Source organism: Symphalangus syndactylus, chromosome 17, assembly GCF_028878055.3.
Source record: "Symphalangus syndactylus isolate Jambi chromosome 17, NHGRI_mSymSyn1-v2.1_pri, whole genome shotgun sequence".
Taxonomy (NCBI): domain Eukaryota; kingdom Metazoa; phylum Chordata; class Mammalia; order Primates; family Hylobatidae; genus Symphalangus; species Symphalangus syndactylus.
Window position 1 is genome coordinate 88,131,498 of NC_072439.2, and position 17,063 is coordinate 88,148,560.

General features: G+C 43.6%; 1 long non-coding RNA gene across 1 annotated transcript; it reads right to left on the reverse strand.

The window, feature by feature from the left end:
* Nucleotides 1-6,000: 6,000 nt before the first annotated feature.
* Nucleotides 6,001-9,424, reverse strand: LOC134732975 (uncharacterized). Its single transcript, XR_010116504.1, has 5 exons — nt 9,071-9,424; nt 7,923-8,061; nt 7,399-7,606; nt 6,737-6,789; nt 6,001-6,189 (listed from the first exon to the last, which is right to left on the reverse strand). It is a non-coding gene; the product is annotated as an uncharacterized lncRNA (long non-coding RNA).
* Between the last annotated feature and the right edge of the window lie 7,639 nt (nt 9,425-17,063).

Here is a 17,063-nt window from a genome sequence, read left to right on the forward strand (position 1 = left end):
TCAAATCAGAAGAGACATTCAGTTCAATTTGGGTAGTTAAAATATTTTATTAATATAATGATTTCAGAAATTATATGATTCTGGAAAGTCCCTGGAGATTTGTCAGTGACCTTGCATTCTATGTTTTAACTTCGGAGGAAATGTTGGCCTAAACTCTGTGGATTTTTTCCATATTCACCAGAATCTTTGTGTTGCTTTGCCTGATGATACTAGACAACAAATCTATGCTATTAGTCATAATTTCCATTATTATTTAAAATATGAGCTTCATCATAGACTTAATTCTTTAATTCAACTTTAATATATTCTATGCCACTGATTTTCTTTTTTTCTTTCTTTTTCTTTTTTTTTTTTTTTTGAGACGGAGTCTCGGTCTGTCGCCCAAGCTGGAGTGCAGCGGGGTGATCTTGGCTCACTGCAAGCTCCGCCTCCCAGGTTCAAGCGATTCTCCTACCTCAGCCTCCCTAGTAGCTGGGATTACAGCCTGGTGCCACCACACCCAGCTAATTTTTGTATTTTTAATAGAGATGGGGTTTCACCGTGTTAGCCAGGCTGGTTTCAAACTCCTGACCTCAAGTGATCCGCCCGCCTCAGCCTCCCAAAGTGCTGGGATTACAAGCCTGAGCCACTGCGCCCGGCCTGATTTTCAATTGGGGATGCACCTCAAACTTACTTATGGAGTTATATAAAAATACAGATGTCTAGGACCGATGCCAGATTTACTGAATCTCTTTTTATTCTTGATATTTTCTTAGTATATGCTTGCTGTAATCCTAGTATATTATTATATTATGTCTTGGTTATTATATCTCAAGGTTTTTCCTCTCTAAAATTATATTCTCCTATTTTACAAATCAGATGTAACATTCACTGACTTCTCTGAAAATAGACCTAGTCATTATTCTTAGAGACATATTGTCTGAAAGTTTATCTCAGAATGGCTTTATCATCTTGTTATGTGTGCCACAGAAGCACTCAAATTTCTCTGTCAGTTACATTATTCTTATTATTAACTCTCATTAGACCTTTACGTTAGAAAATTATTTTAATAAATTAACTGCAGACATTTTCCATTTTCTCTATCATTTAAGATACGTTTGTTTTTTTGTTGTTGTTTTTGTTTGTTGTTTTTACTGTTTACTCTGATGCTTGCCTGAAGATTCTGCTATCAGCTACAGGTCTGAGTTTGTGTCTCCAACAAAGAACCACCTTAAAGCCCCACAGAAAAGGACTGTACCATATACTTCAAACTATTGACACCTCAAAGAATAGAGTTTGGGTTCAGGCTTCTGATTCATTCTGAGACACTCTCAAACCATACCAGTGGGCTGGGTCAGGATTTACAGAACTATTTTCATTCCAAGAGCATACGGGCTCATGAGATTGCTAACCCAAGATCCAGTGGAACAGGAATACTTACATTGGACTGAATAAACTGATGAGGAAAATCTTATTGCATTTATTGGTAGAGAATACTGTTGACGCTTAAATGTTCTCTTTTCCATATTTAAAAGCAAACAAGCACTTTCTTTTTCTTCTTAAACTCTCTGTAATCTGTAATGATTTAGTAGACTCTGCTCTTTCTTTTTGTTTTTGTTTTGTTTTGTTTTTTGAGACAGAGTCTCGCTCTGTTGCCCAGCTGGAGTGCAGTGGCGGGCTCTTGGCTCACTGCAACCTCTGCCTCCCGGTTCAAGCAATTCTCCTGCCTCAGCCTCCCGAGTAGCTGGGACTACAGGCGCCTGCCACCACGCTCGGCTAATTTTTGTATTTTTAGTAGAGATGGGGTTTCACTCTGTTGGTCAGGCTGGCCTCGAACTCCTGACCTGAAGCAATCCACCCGCCTCGGCCTCCCAAAGTGCTGGGATTACAAGCATGAGCCACAGCGCCTGACCTGACTCTGCTCTTTTATACTGAAATGTAACATTAAAACGATATCTGATTCTCACCGATTCCTCTGAAATCAGAAATTCTTAAGTGTCCTCACTTTTCACATCAATATGCTTGTTTGTATATGTTGAGTAAAAATCTGTCTTTTAAAAAAATCAGAATATAATTAGGAAAATCAAATATACAAGCAAGTCCTTTCCTGAAATGTCACATTTGTGAATAATCTCATTTAATGGAACTCAATGGGGCCAATACTTAAAAGGTCTTCCCCCAAAAAATGGCCTGGTGCCTCATTCACAAAGTCCCAGCCTTACAGGAGTAAAGGCTTGACTGAGGCTGAAAACTTCACGGCAGGAAGGCTCACTTCTGCCTGTTGGCCAGAGACCACAGGGCCTCTTCATGGGCACTCTGGGTGTCCTCATGACATGGCAGCTGGAATCGCCTACATCCACCCATCAAGGGAGAGAAGGCAAGCAGGAAGTCGCCATCCTTTTTGTGAGCTAGTCTAAAAGTCACACCGTCACTTCTGCCTTATTCTATTTGTTAGAGATGAATCACTAAGGCCGGGCACTTGGTAGCTCATGCCTATAATCCTAGCACTTTGGGAGGCTGAGGCAGGTGGATCACCTGAGGTCAGGAGTCCGAGACCAGCCTGGCCAACATCTAAAAGTACAAAAAATTAGCCAGGCGTGGTGGTGGGTGCCTGTAATCCCAGCTACTCGGGAGGCTGAGACGGGAGAATTGCTTGAACTCAGGAGGTGGAGGTTGCAGTGAGCCGAGATCACACCACTGCACTCCAGCCTGGGTGAAAGAGCAAGATTCCATCTCAAAAACAAACAAACAAACAAAAATGAATCACTAAGTCCGGTGCACACTCAAATGGGCATAGGAGAGAATTAAGCTCTATGTCTTGAAGGAAGGCGTATCAAAGAATTTGTGAAGACATTTTTAAACCCACCACAACCACCTTCCAAAGCTCTAGCGCTTTCCATCATTCTAGGCTCCATCTTCACCTTTGGGTAATTTTATGATTTACTGGATAAAGTAGCCTTATAAACAGATAGCAATAAAACAAAGCAGATTATAATTGTGTACTATTGTAGAGGTACAAAAAGTGCTGGAAAGGACGTTAAATCCAACTGGAATAATCCAGGGGAACTTCATGAAGGGACTGGCATTTGACATGAAAAAATGAGAGGATTTTGAGGGTCTAAGATTAGAAGCAAGCAGGAGGGACTGGCCCAAGGTGATGGGGCAAGGTGGATGTTGGTACAGAGGCAGGAGAAAGCATATGTCGGGGCTGGGGAGCTGAGGACAATGTAGTGTCACTGAAAACAGTGAAAATAAAATTGTGGAAGTTTAAAGAGGAGAATAGGATGGGAAGGATCAGGACATCAGAAATCCAGGAAAGGTTTCTGAATAGGAGACTGGCATGATTAGACCTATGCTTTAGAAAGAACAGCTTGGTGATCCTGTGAAGATCGAGTCAGAGGGGGACAGGCATTTAATGTATTACATTATCTTAATAAACTAACCACAGGCATTTGGCAGTAGGAAGGCCCAATGGGAAGCCGTCCTAGTTGGTTGAGCAAGTGCCCTTTGACTCCATGGGGCAGCTCAGAGGCGCTCCATTGTGGCTGCACATTGGAGTCACCTGGGTGCTTCCAAAACTCACCGACGCTCAGTCTCCCCACCAGGGTTCTGATTGAACTGTGCAGAGGTGGATTTAGGCACCCCGGCTGATTCTCATTTGCAGCCCAGTTTGAGAAGAGCATGACTGAGAAAGGGAAGTCAGGCTGATGTCTTCTCAGCTCCAGGCAAATTTGAGGACTACTACTCACTCTTGCCTCATTTTCTGAATTTCTCTTCTACCTTCTTCCTTGGGTCCTTGTCCTTCACTTCTGTGTATTTTTATGATTTTTAGGTTTTCCATGGTAGCATTGCTATTTTGCCTGACTATTCTAACCCGAAAAGTGTTTCAAGATCTCATTAAAATGGAAGGAATCTGATCAGACTAATTCGCAGTAAGATATAAATGATTGATGACCCAAAACCCCACCTAAGGGTATTTGATTTTAAAATTTTTTTCTAACCTTAAAAAAAGAATAATTTCACACTTACGGAAAAATTACAAAAGAGATTTTCCAGATACTCTCTTTTAAAATATATCAGTGTTATTCTCTCTCTTCACACATACACATTCATACGTACACATGCATATTTATTTTTCGGAACCATTCGAACTAAGTTGCAAGTATATCCCCAAATACTTCAGTGTGCATCTCTGCTATGGTTTGAATGTGCCTCCCACCCCCCAATTCATGTGTTGAAATTTAGTTGCCATGGTGATGGTATTAAGAGGGAATTAAATCCAATTAAAATTCATATGTTGATTGGAGGTGGAGTCTAGGTAATTAGGATTAGATAAAGTCATCAGGGCAGGGCCCCCGTGATGGGACTGGTAGCTTTATAAAGAGAGGAAGACACACTGTGCTGACACTTGCATGCACTTGCCTCCATGCCATGTGATGCCCTGCACACGTCCGGACTCTGCAGAGAGTCCCCACCAGCAAGAAGGCCCTCACCACATGTGGCCCCTACACCTCGGAATTCCCAACCTCCAGGACTATGAGAAATACATTTATTTTCTTTGTGAATTACCCAGTCTCTGGCATTCAGTAATAGCAACTGAAAATGGACTGAGACAAGCTCCTAAGAACAAGAGCACTCTCCTGCATAGCCTCAATATGCTTGGCCAAAATCGGTACCTTAATGTTTACACAACACACTTCTCTAATCTACAGCCTCCACTCAACTTTTGCTGATTATCCCAATAATATTTTTTTTTTTTGAGACGGAGTCTCGCTCTGTCGCCCAGGCTGGAGTGCAGTGGCGCAATCTTGGTTCACTGCAAGCTCCGCCTCCCGGGTTCACGCCATTCTCCTGCCTCAGCCTCTCCGAGTAGCTGGGACTACAGGTGCCCGCCACCACGCCCAGCTAATTTTTTGTATTTTTTAGTAGAGACGGGGTTTCACCGTGGTCTGGATCTCCTGACCTCGTGATCCGCCTGCCTCGGCCTCCCAAAGTGCTGGGATTACAAGCGTGAGCCACCGCACCTGGCCCAATAATATCTTTTATAGAAATACAACGAGAAGACTCGGCTCGGTGGTTCACACCTGTAATCCCAGCACTTTGAGAGGCCAAGGCAGGTGGATCACATGAAGTCAGGAGTTTGAGACCCACCTAGCCAACATGGTGAAACGCCCGTCTCTACTAGAAATACAAAAATTAGCCGGGCGTGGTCATGCATGCCTGTAGTCCCACCTACTTGGGAAGCTGAGGTAGGAGAATCACTTGAACCTGGGAGGTGGAGGTGGCAGTGAGCCAAGTTCGCACCACTGCATTCCAGCCTGGGTGACAGAGCAAGACTGTCTCTCCCAAAAGAAAATAAAGAAAGAAAGAAAGAAATAACAACAACAATACCATCTTTCCTTTACCCCCTTTCCTCTCTGGTTTGGGATGCAATACACAACCACACACCGCATTCATTTGTTATGTCTCCTGTCTTGGCCCTGAGACTGGGCACTTCACCTGTGTTTGGCAGGAATGCCACGGAAGCAGTGCTGTGTCCTCGGAGCATCCTATCAGGTGGCACACAGTGCCCACTTGACCCAAGCGGTGCTGTTAGCTTCTGTCACCAGGTGAAGATGGTTTCTGCCAGGTTTCTCATAAAATTAGTAAGAATTTTGTCAGTAATTAGTAGGAATTGTATAGGGATACACTGTGAGGCCATATAAATATTCTGACCCTCATTAAACTTTCACTCATTTGTTCCAGCATCCATTGATGATTTTTAGCTGAACCCATGATTACTACGATGGTGGCCAAATGGTGATTTTCTAACTTTATAATTTTCTTCTACACCTATTAGATGGATTTCTACTATAAAAGAGAGCTTTTCCTTCTCCTCAGTTTATTTAGTTATTTATATAAACATAGACTTATGAATTGCTACTCTATTCAATAGGTTGTAATAAATCAATGGCATTATTTATTTTGATGCCCAAATTGATGCAGGTTTGACCAAAGACACTCCCTTCAAGCTGGCTCGGAATTTTGACTTTTAAAAGAGGGCAATTTTTTATTCAAATATGTCTCCACATAGTAGGAGTAAGGTCTTGGGAGAAAACGGAGTGGAAATTTTCGGCAGTGCCCCTGGTGATGGTGAGCAAAGTGGCCTTTACCGTGTCAGCGCTCCCTCAACTGTTCCAGCCTCTCGCAGCTTCTTCCTCCTTCCCTGTCCTAAAATGGAATTAAATGCTGGATCTTGGAGGCACCTTAGAGACAATCAGGTCCCTGGTTCCCAGACACTGATTGCCAAGGGCTGTGTGACTGCAACCCCTGGAGAGGTAGTTTCTCAGAATAGGTGCCCCCACCCTCACCCCAAAGGATTCCGATTCAAAAGCCCGACCTTGTGGGATGAGCCCTTTATGTGTTTATGAAGCCACCCAGATGACTCCTGTGCTTAGCCAACACCCACTCTACTCCCATAAACACACACACCCCGCTTTCTTTTGCAGGTGAGAAACCAGTGACTCAGAGAGGGGAATCCGAATGCTCTAGGTCATGCTGTGAATGTCAGAACTGGGAAGTTTCTTGTTCCGTTAACACTGGCTTTTTGCCTGCATTGTGCTATCTCATTACAGTTCTTTGAAAGCTCTGAAGTTTTTGGTTCCTAACAATTGTTCTCACAGCAGTAAGAATGAGGAATTTACTTGTAGGACGGACAATGTTTAAGTCAGGTGTTTGTAAACCAGGGGCTGTCTCTGCTCATTTACTTGATACTTACGTGCAGTGTAGTTGGTTTATTTTATGCTGATCCCCAGAGTTTCATCATTTAAACTGAAAAGAATAATAATACTTATTTATATGGCTGTTATGAGCATTAATTTTAGAGATACTGTAAGCCTGGCACTTTTGCTAACTAAATATGCATTTACCACTCCCCCATCCCAAAGACACACACGCACACACACACACACACAAACACACTCCCCTAATTTCACTTAAGGAAGCACTTTCTGTTACCATTTCTGTCTTACCTACTGACGCTTCACTGACAATAACAGCAGTATGCCCTTTTGCCATTGAGAAAGACAGCTGCAAGATAAACAGATGCCATTGCATTGTACATACATGTCCCCCTGAGACCATTCTGCACCGTAGCCACCACCCCATCCCCTGGGCTATAGAAATCTGACTATTAGACGAAACTAACCTTTAAACATGTAAACGGTATCCACCCGATAACAATTCAGCCATACTTCCTTATAAATCTAGACCCGACCCAATATGTTAAAGGCTTTCTGGCACTACAGTGAAGGAAGGGAACATCTTTCAAACATGTTTATAAATACGAATAACAGTACAGGGTGCTCAAGATCTCAGGTAATCCACTGCTGACTTTTTCATTAGGTGGTCATTTGTTGAGCTTCAGCTCCCTTCCAATACCTTCCATTCATTCTCTTCATCAAGGACATCTAGAGTGCATGGCAGCATCAGGGGGCAGGCCGCCTGAGCCCCCAGCGGGATTCCATTTCTCCACCTTCCACTGCCATCTGACTTGCTGATGCCCAGGCCTCCAGAGGAGGAAGGGCTATCCTGATGTTATGAGAACAAATGAAGCTAAGAAGTGGTTTGAGGTGGGAACAGCCAGGCCCTAGAGACAGAGAGAGTGGTTAATAAATCTGTATTGTATTGAATTAAATAGAGCATCTTAAGCTACCTACTGGGGATGGAACAATGCAGAGACTCCTGTGTTTTTTAGTAACATTAGCAAAAGAGCTTAGCATCCCTGCTAATTAAAATCACATCCACGCTTGGCTTCGGAATGCGAAAGGCATCACAATAACTCAGCGCTGAAGGGGCTTATAGTGGTTTTAAAATAAATCCACACATTCTTTGCAGTGTGCTCCCTTCAACGCAGCCTCATTCCTCTCCTCTTGAATGTGGGCTATTCTGAGTGACTCACTTACCAATAGAATGTAGTGAAAACGGTGGGATATGACTTTCAAAGATGTTGTTAAAGACACTGCGCTTCTGTCTTGCTCTCGCTTTTGGATCATGTGCTCTTCAGGGAACCAGCTGCCATGTCATGCAGACACTCAAGCAGCCCTATGGAGAAGCCACATGGTGAGGGACTGAGGCCTGTTTCCCACAGCCATGTGAGTGGGCCATTCCGGAAGCAGATCCTTCAGCCCTAGCCAAGCTGACAGATGACTGCATCCCCAGCCAACATCTAGACTGGAGCCTCACGAGGGACCAACCCAGAGACCCCACCCAGCTAAGGCACTTCAGAATCCCTGACCCCAAACATTGTGACGTGACAAAAATGTGTTGTTTAAGCTACTAAGTTGTGTGGTATTCTGTTATGTAGCAACAGATAATTAATACAGGGCTCTTAATCTTTTCCATAGCAACCGTGACAAAAGGTAGTGCAGGCTCAGCTTGCACCTGCCATTGACAGAGAGCTTGCTTCTTCACAGGACAGCCCCTTCTGTTGCTTGGCCAGTCTGTTATCAGTGCTGCTCATACTGAGCTGGTTTTGGCCTCTCTGTAATTTTCATCCCTGGTTCAAGATGTGCCTTGTGAAGCAAAGGTGAAGCTTCTCCTCTTTTATGTGACTGCCCTTCAGACAGCTGCAATTCGTGATTATGCCAGCCTCCTGTGTGCTCTTGTGCTGGCTAAAGAGAGAAGAAGGGGAGGCAGCACCTTTTGAGGGGACCGGGAGAAGAGACATAGTCTGTGTACAGGAAAAAACAAAACAAAACAAAACAAAAACTGCTTTATGCTCTCTTTTGTATTCTCACATTTTTGGTCACCAAAATGTGTGGGGTTTTCCCCCACATCAAGCAATTCTCTAATTCTCTGTAGACTTAATTGTAATTGAATTACAATTTAATTCAACTCTGACAGTAGCTAGAGTTAGTGCAGACCCCACAAGTTAAAGGTCCCGGTCCCACAAGACCACTTCTCACTTCAGACACCAATCGCAGGTAGTAGGTCCCCAGGTTACCCACAACTTCTCTCTGACCTGGCTACACGGAAGGTTCTCGCAGCTGCCTCATTGGGTTTAATCATTTGCTAGAATGGCTCACAGAACTCAGGGACACACTCTATTTACATGTTTAGAAGATGTTCTTCCCTCTTTCACTGTAGTGCCACAAAGCCTTTACAATTTTGGATGGATTCTAGATGTGTAAAGCAGTGTGACTGAATTGTTGCTGGGTGGAAATCTCACTTTTTACAAAGTATACAACTTGGGAACAGCCAAATGGAAGAGATGCAAAGAGCAAGGTATGGGGAAGGGGTCAGCTTCCTGTCTTCTCTGGGTGTGGACCCTCCCAGAACCTCCATGTGGTCAACAACCTGGAAGCTCTCTGAACCCAGTCCTTTTGGGGTTTTATGAAGGCTTATTGCTTACATCATTAGCTATTAGTTATTAACTCAAACTTCAGCCCCCTTTCCCCTCCCTGGAGGTTGGTTGTGGAGATGGTGGGTGGGGGGAGGGTGTAGTGGGACTGAAAGTTCCAACTCTCTAACCACATGGTGAGTCCCCCTGCAACCAGTCCTCACCCCAAGGCTGTCCAGGAGCCTCCAGCCCTTGGTCATTTCACTCGCATGCAGAATGACACTTATCACTTATCACAAGGGGTTTATGAGCTATGTGCCAGAAAACGGGGAGGGGTGGGAAGAGGACAAATATATATATTTTATTATATCCCAATGTCATACCCTGGAATTAGGCCACAGTCCTTCATGCACCAATCCAAGAGGGGCTGGATTCTGGGAGATTTTGAGAAATGGATGGCACCAGTCCTGAGCCACGAGATAACAATCATAGCAGTAACAGTAATAATTATTGCTGACATAGCACTTAAACAGGCTGCCAGATCCTCTTCTACGTGTTTTGTATGTGCTAAGTCATTTAATCCCCACAAAAGCTCAGAACTATTGCCCCTTTTCACAGAGGAGGAAACTATAGTGCAAATAGGTTATAACTTGCCCAAGGCCACATAGCCAGTAAGCAGCAGAACAGGATTTAAAGCGAGGCAGCCCAGCTTCAGAATACTCCTCCCTGCAACTCAGTAGTGCCTTCCCTTCTGGATCCAGCTCATCTCAGAGCTGCACTGAAAGCTGTTATAGAAACAAAAACTGCTTTGAGCAGTTTTCATAGCAGTTTATTGAGCATCTGCTATGTCTCAGTCCCTGGGCTGAGTGCTTTGCACACACTAGAAAAATTAAGGCTCACGGTCAATGGAACCAATCATTTATTTATCAAGCACAGACACTTTGCTGATCCCAGCGGGGACATAGCGGTGACTCAGGCTTAGGTCCTGCCCTTAAAAATTTTTCAGTCCCAAAGCAATAAATTAAGTACAAAAATAGCTAAGTTTGAGGCATAGAGCAAGAGTTGCCCTTTTGGAGAGGAATAGATAGAGCAATGTTATGGTCTAAATGATCATGTTCTCCCAAAATTCATGTTAAAATCCTAGCTCCCAAGGTGATGGGATTAGGAGGTTAGATCTTTTAGGGAGGTAATTAGGTCATGAGACTGGAGCGCTCCTGAATGGGGAAGAGGCCCAAAGGGAGCCCATTTGCCCAGTTCACCAGGTGAGAATGCAGCAAAAAAAGGTGCCATCTATGAACGAGAAAGTGGGTCTCTAATTTTGCTGGTGCCTTGATCTTTGATGTTCCAGCCTCGAGAACTGTGGAAAATAAATATCTGCTATTTGGAAGCCACTCAGTCTATGGTATTTCATGACAGCAGCCTAAAAGGACGAAAACAAGCATGACCCACCGAGAGAGCTGGGGCTATAGGGGTGTTACCTGAGTAGCTTTATCTGAACTGGTCCTTGAAGGAGGATATGGTTGGAGAAGGTAGAGGTGGGAGAAGGGCACTCTAGGAAAGGAAACAGGACAGGAGTTAAGATGAGGAGAATGAGGCTTCACTCTAACCAAAGACAGAATGATGAGATAGAAAGATGGAAACACCATACTGGGGTGGTTTTTGTCTAATCCTATGCATAATATGTGATTTTATAGGATCCCATGGTCTTGAGACTGCTGTGGGTTTGTGATTTCAGCAAATCTATCCCAGGCTGAAAAAGCAGAGGCCCTGTGAGGCTTTCATCTGGAGCAAATGAAAACTGTCAGACCCTCAGAGCCCCCAGAACACTCATTTATCATGGTGAGAAATATTGATATTAATAAGCCCTTCTGCTTGATACAATTTCTTGTCATCACCCTCTTCTCTCACTCCTGGCTGCCACCACCACCAGTTTCCATTTGGAGAATCAAACTGGCAGCAGAGAGTCACACTTCTTGCAGATCTGTTGGACACACACACATAAATACTCACGGCAATCATTTTATGTCTAATGAATGGGAAGTGAGGGGTAGAGGTCCTGACTGCACAGTGGGAGATTTGCAAGCTGTTTTGCTGGGATTTCCTCTCGCCTGTGGGAAAGAGGGAAAGACATGACCCTACCACTTTCCTGCATGTGATGTGCCTGCATGCACTGGTGGCAAAGTCATGACTCTGATCCCCAGGTCGGGGGAAGCCCTTTCCAAAAGGTGGGGCATGCTTTAGGGAACTTGTGCTTTCTGAGATTGCAAGGAAGAGGCAAATTCTGATTTCATGAGGGCTGAAAGTTGTACAATTTGGGGACCTTTTTAAGAAAAAGAATATCAAATTATGAATACAAAATGAGGCTTACAAAATTTTTTTAGAGTAGAGGTCTCGCTCTGTCACCCAGAGTGGACTGCAATGGTATGATCATGGCTTACTGAAACCTTGAGTTCCTGGACCCATGCAATCCTCCCACCTCAGCCTCCCAAGTAGCTGGGACTAGCAGGTGTGTGTCACCATACCTAGCTCAAAGTGAGATTTGAAAGTCACTATTTATTTAGAATGATTAAAGAAATCACAACAAATTTTAAATCTTAAAAATGCTGATAAATACCATGAATATCACAAAATTCAGAAAAATGTTTTATTAACTGCCTGACATATGACTAAAATATATTTTTCTGCTTTTCTGGGTCACACACTCTCTAGATCACTTCTTCAAATGGCAACAATTTTGTAATAATTCTGCAGAGAGAAGACAATTCAGTCTGATGTCTAGCATGTTTGGTTCAAATTATTAATATTTTCTCATTGATTTTTTTGAAAGTTTCTTTTAGCTTCATAACTCATTATTAAACACACCATTTAAATGTTCAGGATTGTTGTAAATATGGGGAAAACTTTTAACAAAATATCTTTCCTATATGATTGCAAGACTTCCGCAGCTATCTCCTTAAACACTCTTTGAATTGAAAATTACTCATTGATTCATTGACCAGTTAGTCATCCCCATTCTCATTGTGGAGATGCATGAGGAGTTGTATGTTATCCTCAGAAGTGCCAGTTTCATATTGAGACAGTAGGAAATGTGAATCTTTCTCCGACGTGTTCATATGATTCACTTCTCTTCATTAACTGGACTGTTAAATGATCCGGGAGTCTATTCACTATTATTCTATTGGAAAGTTACTTCTTCCTTTTACTGAATTACTGCTTTTGATGCGATTAAACAATGTTTTATTGTAATTCTATCCTTGATGTCTGAATAATTTCTATGTATCTTATGTCTTTCTTTTTTGCTCCATTAACTTTTTCTCTGAAATTTCTCTGAGTTTCTGAATAAATACACTTAAAGATGACAAAAGATTATACCCACCATAAATGCCAAAATTGGGAGTCTGTACTCTTATTTCTTTTCTTGAAATGTTCCAAAAATGTCTTTCCAAACTGAATTAAAATGGCTTGTTGAGCTTTATAAACTTGTAAGTAAATACCTTCCTTCTTATTTGTCTTCAAATTTGTCTTCTGAATCTTCAAAAATACACTTTTAAATTTTATTTTTTTATTTTATTTTTTATTATTTGAGACGGAGTCTCGCTCTGTCCCCTGGGCTGGAGTGCAATGGTGTGGCCTCAGCTCACTGCAACCTCTGCCTCCTGGGTTAAAGTGATTCTCCTGCCTCAGCCTTTCGAGTAGCTGGGACTACAGGTGCGTGCCACCACACCCAGCTAATCACACCCGGCTAATTTTTGTATTTTTAGTAGAGACGGGGTTTCACTATGTTGGCCAGGCTGGTCTTGAACTCCTGACCTCATGATCGACCCACCTTGGCCTCCCAAAGTGCTGGGATTACAGGCGTGAGCCACCACGCCCGGCCTACATTTTCTCAAAGATTGTTGTATCTATGTGTCAAGGCTTGAAAAGATTTATAATGGTAGACCAAATGTTACCTGCAAATATTACCTGGGTGCCATAAGACACATTCATGTTAAAATGAAATTTGGGTCCTACACATTTTGAACAGAAGTATTCCTGGAAGCCATTCCTATACCAGACAGCCAGCCGAGCACGTTGATTCACACCTATAATCCCAGCACTTTGGGAGGCCAAGGTGGGCAGATCACTTGAGTTCAGGAGTTTGAGATCAGCCTGGCCAATGTAGCAAAACCCCATCTCTACTAAAAATACAAAACTTAGCTGGGTGCAGTGGCTCACGCCTGTAATCCCAGCTAGTAGGGAGGCTGAGACAGGAAAATCACTTTAACCCAGTAGTCAGAGGTTGCAGTGAGCCAAGATTGTGCCACTGCACTCCAGCCTGGGCAAGAGAGAGAGACTCTATCTCAAAACAACAACAACAGCAACAACAACAACAACAACAACAACAACAAACCAAAACCTATACCAGACAGCCAATAACAACTCATCTATACATGAAAGTGACAGTGATTTCCAAACACATAATTATATCCCAATAGATGTAAATTAATATGTGCCAATTCAACCTCCCCTTAACCAATATCCCCAAGATGCCCATGGACACTGCAACACTACCTGGCATCAGCAAGAATATGATGGAGAAGTTGCAATGGAAAGAAACAGTGGTCTTAACCAACTGCAATAAGTAGTGTTTACTTTTAAAGAAGTGCTCAAAAAATGATGGGAGCACTGTGAAAAAGCTCCCAGTGGCCAAATCTGGGATCGTTTGAGCAATGATGGTAATGAATTGTATTCATTCACTTCTTCTATTTAGTGATATAAATAAAATAATTATTTAAATAAAGAAATGAGGGAGAAGGAACAGTTCTTCCTTATAGAATATTTCAATTAATACACATGGAAAGGTGGAAATGGAAAAATCATCATCTGGCAAACACCACGGTAGTAATTTTTATTGGCAACAATCACCAATGAATACGAAAATCAGTGGGTAAAGTATGATGATAAAGAGCATATTTGTACCAGTTTCAATGCACCTCTTCATCGGATACTTATTAATTACTGGGGGAAACCTCAAACTTCACAGAAGAGAAACCTGAAGATACTGTCTCTATCAAGTGGTCAAAGTTAACATCCCTAGTAATGACACATACCAACATCATGTGCCACCTGATACAATGCCTGACAAAGATGTATCACAGTCATGTAAGTAAAATATTTAGGGATCCAGAGGTTTTGGACATGCAGCAATATCCCTCAGAAATAAATGACAAGTTACTGTGTCTCACCTCTTATCATTAAGAAAGAAGCCCCGTGCCTGCGAGGCCTCTTCAGGTTCTAGAGGCAGTACTTAGTGCTATTGCTCTGACCAATTTACCAGGTAACATGAAAGGCTGTCAGCTCTGAGTCACAGCAGGTGTAAGATGAAATGCCATACTGCTTGGGCCAAATGATTGAGCAGACCCTATTGATATTAGTTATCTGTGGTGGAAGAATTCACCATGTGGAGCATATGGCAAGCTCCAATAAGAGAATCATAATGTAGACCCCAGAGTCCTGGAGCAAGGCCATGCCATCTGCAGAGGAGACCTTAACACTATTTGAAAAGAGCTCCTGGCATGCCACTTCCCTAATAGAGACGGAGCATCTGACAAGTGACCATGTGGCCAAAGCTACCCAGCACGAGCTAAGTAGTATCTAACCTACCAAGCCATAAAGTTGGCAAGCTGGTAACAGTACATCTGGGATTAGGTGTGAGCAGGGCCAGAGGGTGAATGTAAGCTGTACTAATAGATGGCCCAGACCCCATGGCATCCATCACTGTTGTACCAATGTCTCTCCCTTAGACAAAACTTGTGGCCACATGGAGTATGCCTTACAGCCAAGCAGATGGAGGGGAAAAATAAAAGGGCTGAGATTGGTTCAAGGAAGTGTAAGCTTGGTTTGGGGGTGCTAGCCAAAAATGGACTGCTGTGGCACTGTAGTCCCATTCAGGGTGGTCCCAAAAAACAATGGTAAAGAGGAATCTTCTCATTAGACTGAGAACATGGTCATTCACTTTGTGTGGGAAGAGAAGTGGCCTGAAGTAGGAATATATAACTCAAGGCTGTGAAAAATGACTAAGCTGGTTGGCCAGGGGCCTGAAAAGGGAAGGGATGTAAGACTGGGGACTGGGGACAGAGCATGTAGATGGACCTACGGGAGTGGGCATATGGAGTCAAGACCTTTGCAATGCACTAGGGAGCACCTACCATGGAAGAGGCACTTCACTCTGTGAAGACAGGGTTCCTTCCTTTAGGATGTGGTTAACACCCTAAATCAAAGACTTTTATATGAGTTGTTGTCCCCAATAGGTAGAATACATGGGCCCAGGAACCAAGGAGTAAGGCTGGGAAAGGTCCCGCATACCAGCATTCCCAGTGTCACACTTGGCAATTAATGCTTGTCATTGTTGCAACATTAGGCTCTGTGGGTCCAGAAGTCCTGGTACCCAGAGAGAAACACTTGCACCGGGGGACACGGTAAGTGTCCCATTAGAATTTAAGCCTTGGCTGCTGCCTAGTCACCTTGGGCTCCTTGTGCCAAAAGACGAGAAGGCAAGGCCCCCATGCTAGCCTGGGTGATTGACCCTGACTGTTGGGGGAGTAGGGCTGCTGTTCCACAGTGAAGGCAGGGTGGCATAAGGCTGACCCTCTGGTGATCTGTTGGGGGCTTTTCTTGGTGCCCTCCTGCCTACTTTTGGTGGTAAATTGGTGAGTGTAGCAGCCATGGCTTGAGAACAGCAAAATGACCAGAAACTTGGGGATGATGGTTTGGGTCATCCTACCAGGTTTAGGCACCTTGACTAGCAAAGGCAACAGGAAGAAGAGTATAAAATGGGTGACCTTGAGGCCAACTGCAGTCACTCAGGGAATACACCATCCCTCTAGTCTTTGTCTTGTAAGTGGTGAAGAAACCAACCAGAAATCCAGAAGAGCTGTTCCCAGGGGGATTGGACTTATACAAAGCCAGTAGGTTTGATCAGTGTAAGATATGGACTGTAGAGGATGCGCTGGTGAATCACCCAGATCTCTCCTTTTAGGGCCAAGGCCCCCATTTCTTTGGCTGCCATGAGTGTTGGCTGCTGACTGCTCACATCTAGAACATCTGAGCCTTCTAGGAATTGCCCCTCACTGAAGGGAGCTTCTGGCCCAAAAGGCTGAGGACCCTTGCCTCAATTTGGGACAATTCAGAAGGCCCATCTCAGCTCCAGAGCACCCTGGTAGAAATGGCTGAGGCCCCTGTTGCTTCTGCATTGCAGCTCAGCTCTTCTCTCTGCTCATTCCGGCTCCCTCACTCCCTTACAGTTGTTGTTCCCAAGAGCAGGCAAACAAACTTCCCACACACAAACACCTGTCACAGAATCTGTTTCCTGGGGAGCCTGACCCCAGGAGTCCAGAATTTTCTCCATGCTCTTGACATGAGTTAGGGGTGTTTGCCCCTACATGCAATGGTTCAACTACTGTAGACAAGGGAGGATGATGTAAAGCAGAGCTCCTACTAACCCTGTGTGAGCATATAGGGTGAGCAAGACATCAACCTTAGGGGTTTAAGTCGCCTGAGATCTGATGGTTGTTTGTTACCACAGTACAGTCTAACTCTCCTGACTGATACAGAATCAACACAATGATTCTGCCTTCAAAAATTTATAGATTCTGGTCTCCATTCAGAAGTGGCCAATCTTAATGCATAAAGCAAATGTAGGTCTGCACTTATGGCTGACAAACTAGAGTCAAGCTAGAAAGAGTCAAATAGAGTCAAAGAGGCTAAGTGTCATCATTGGCGCCTT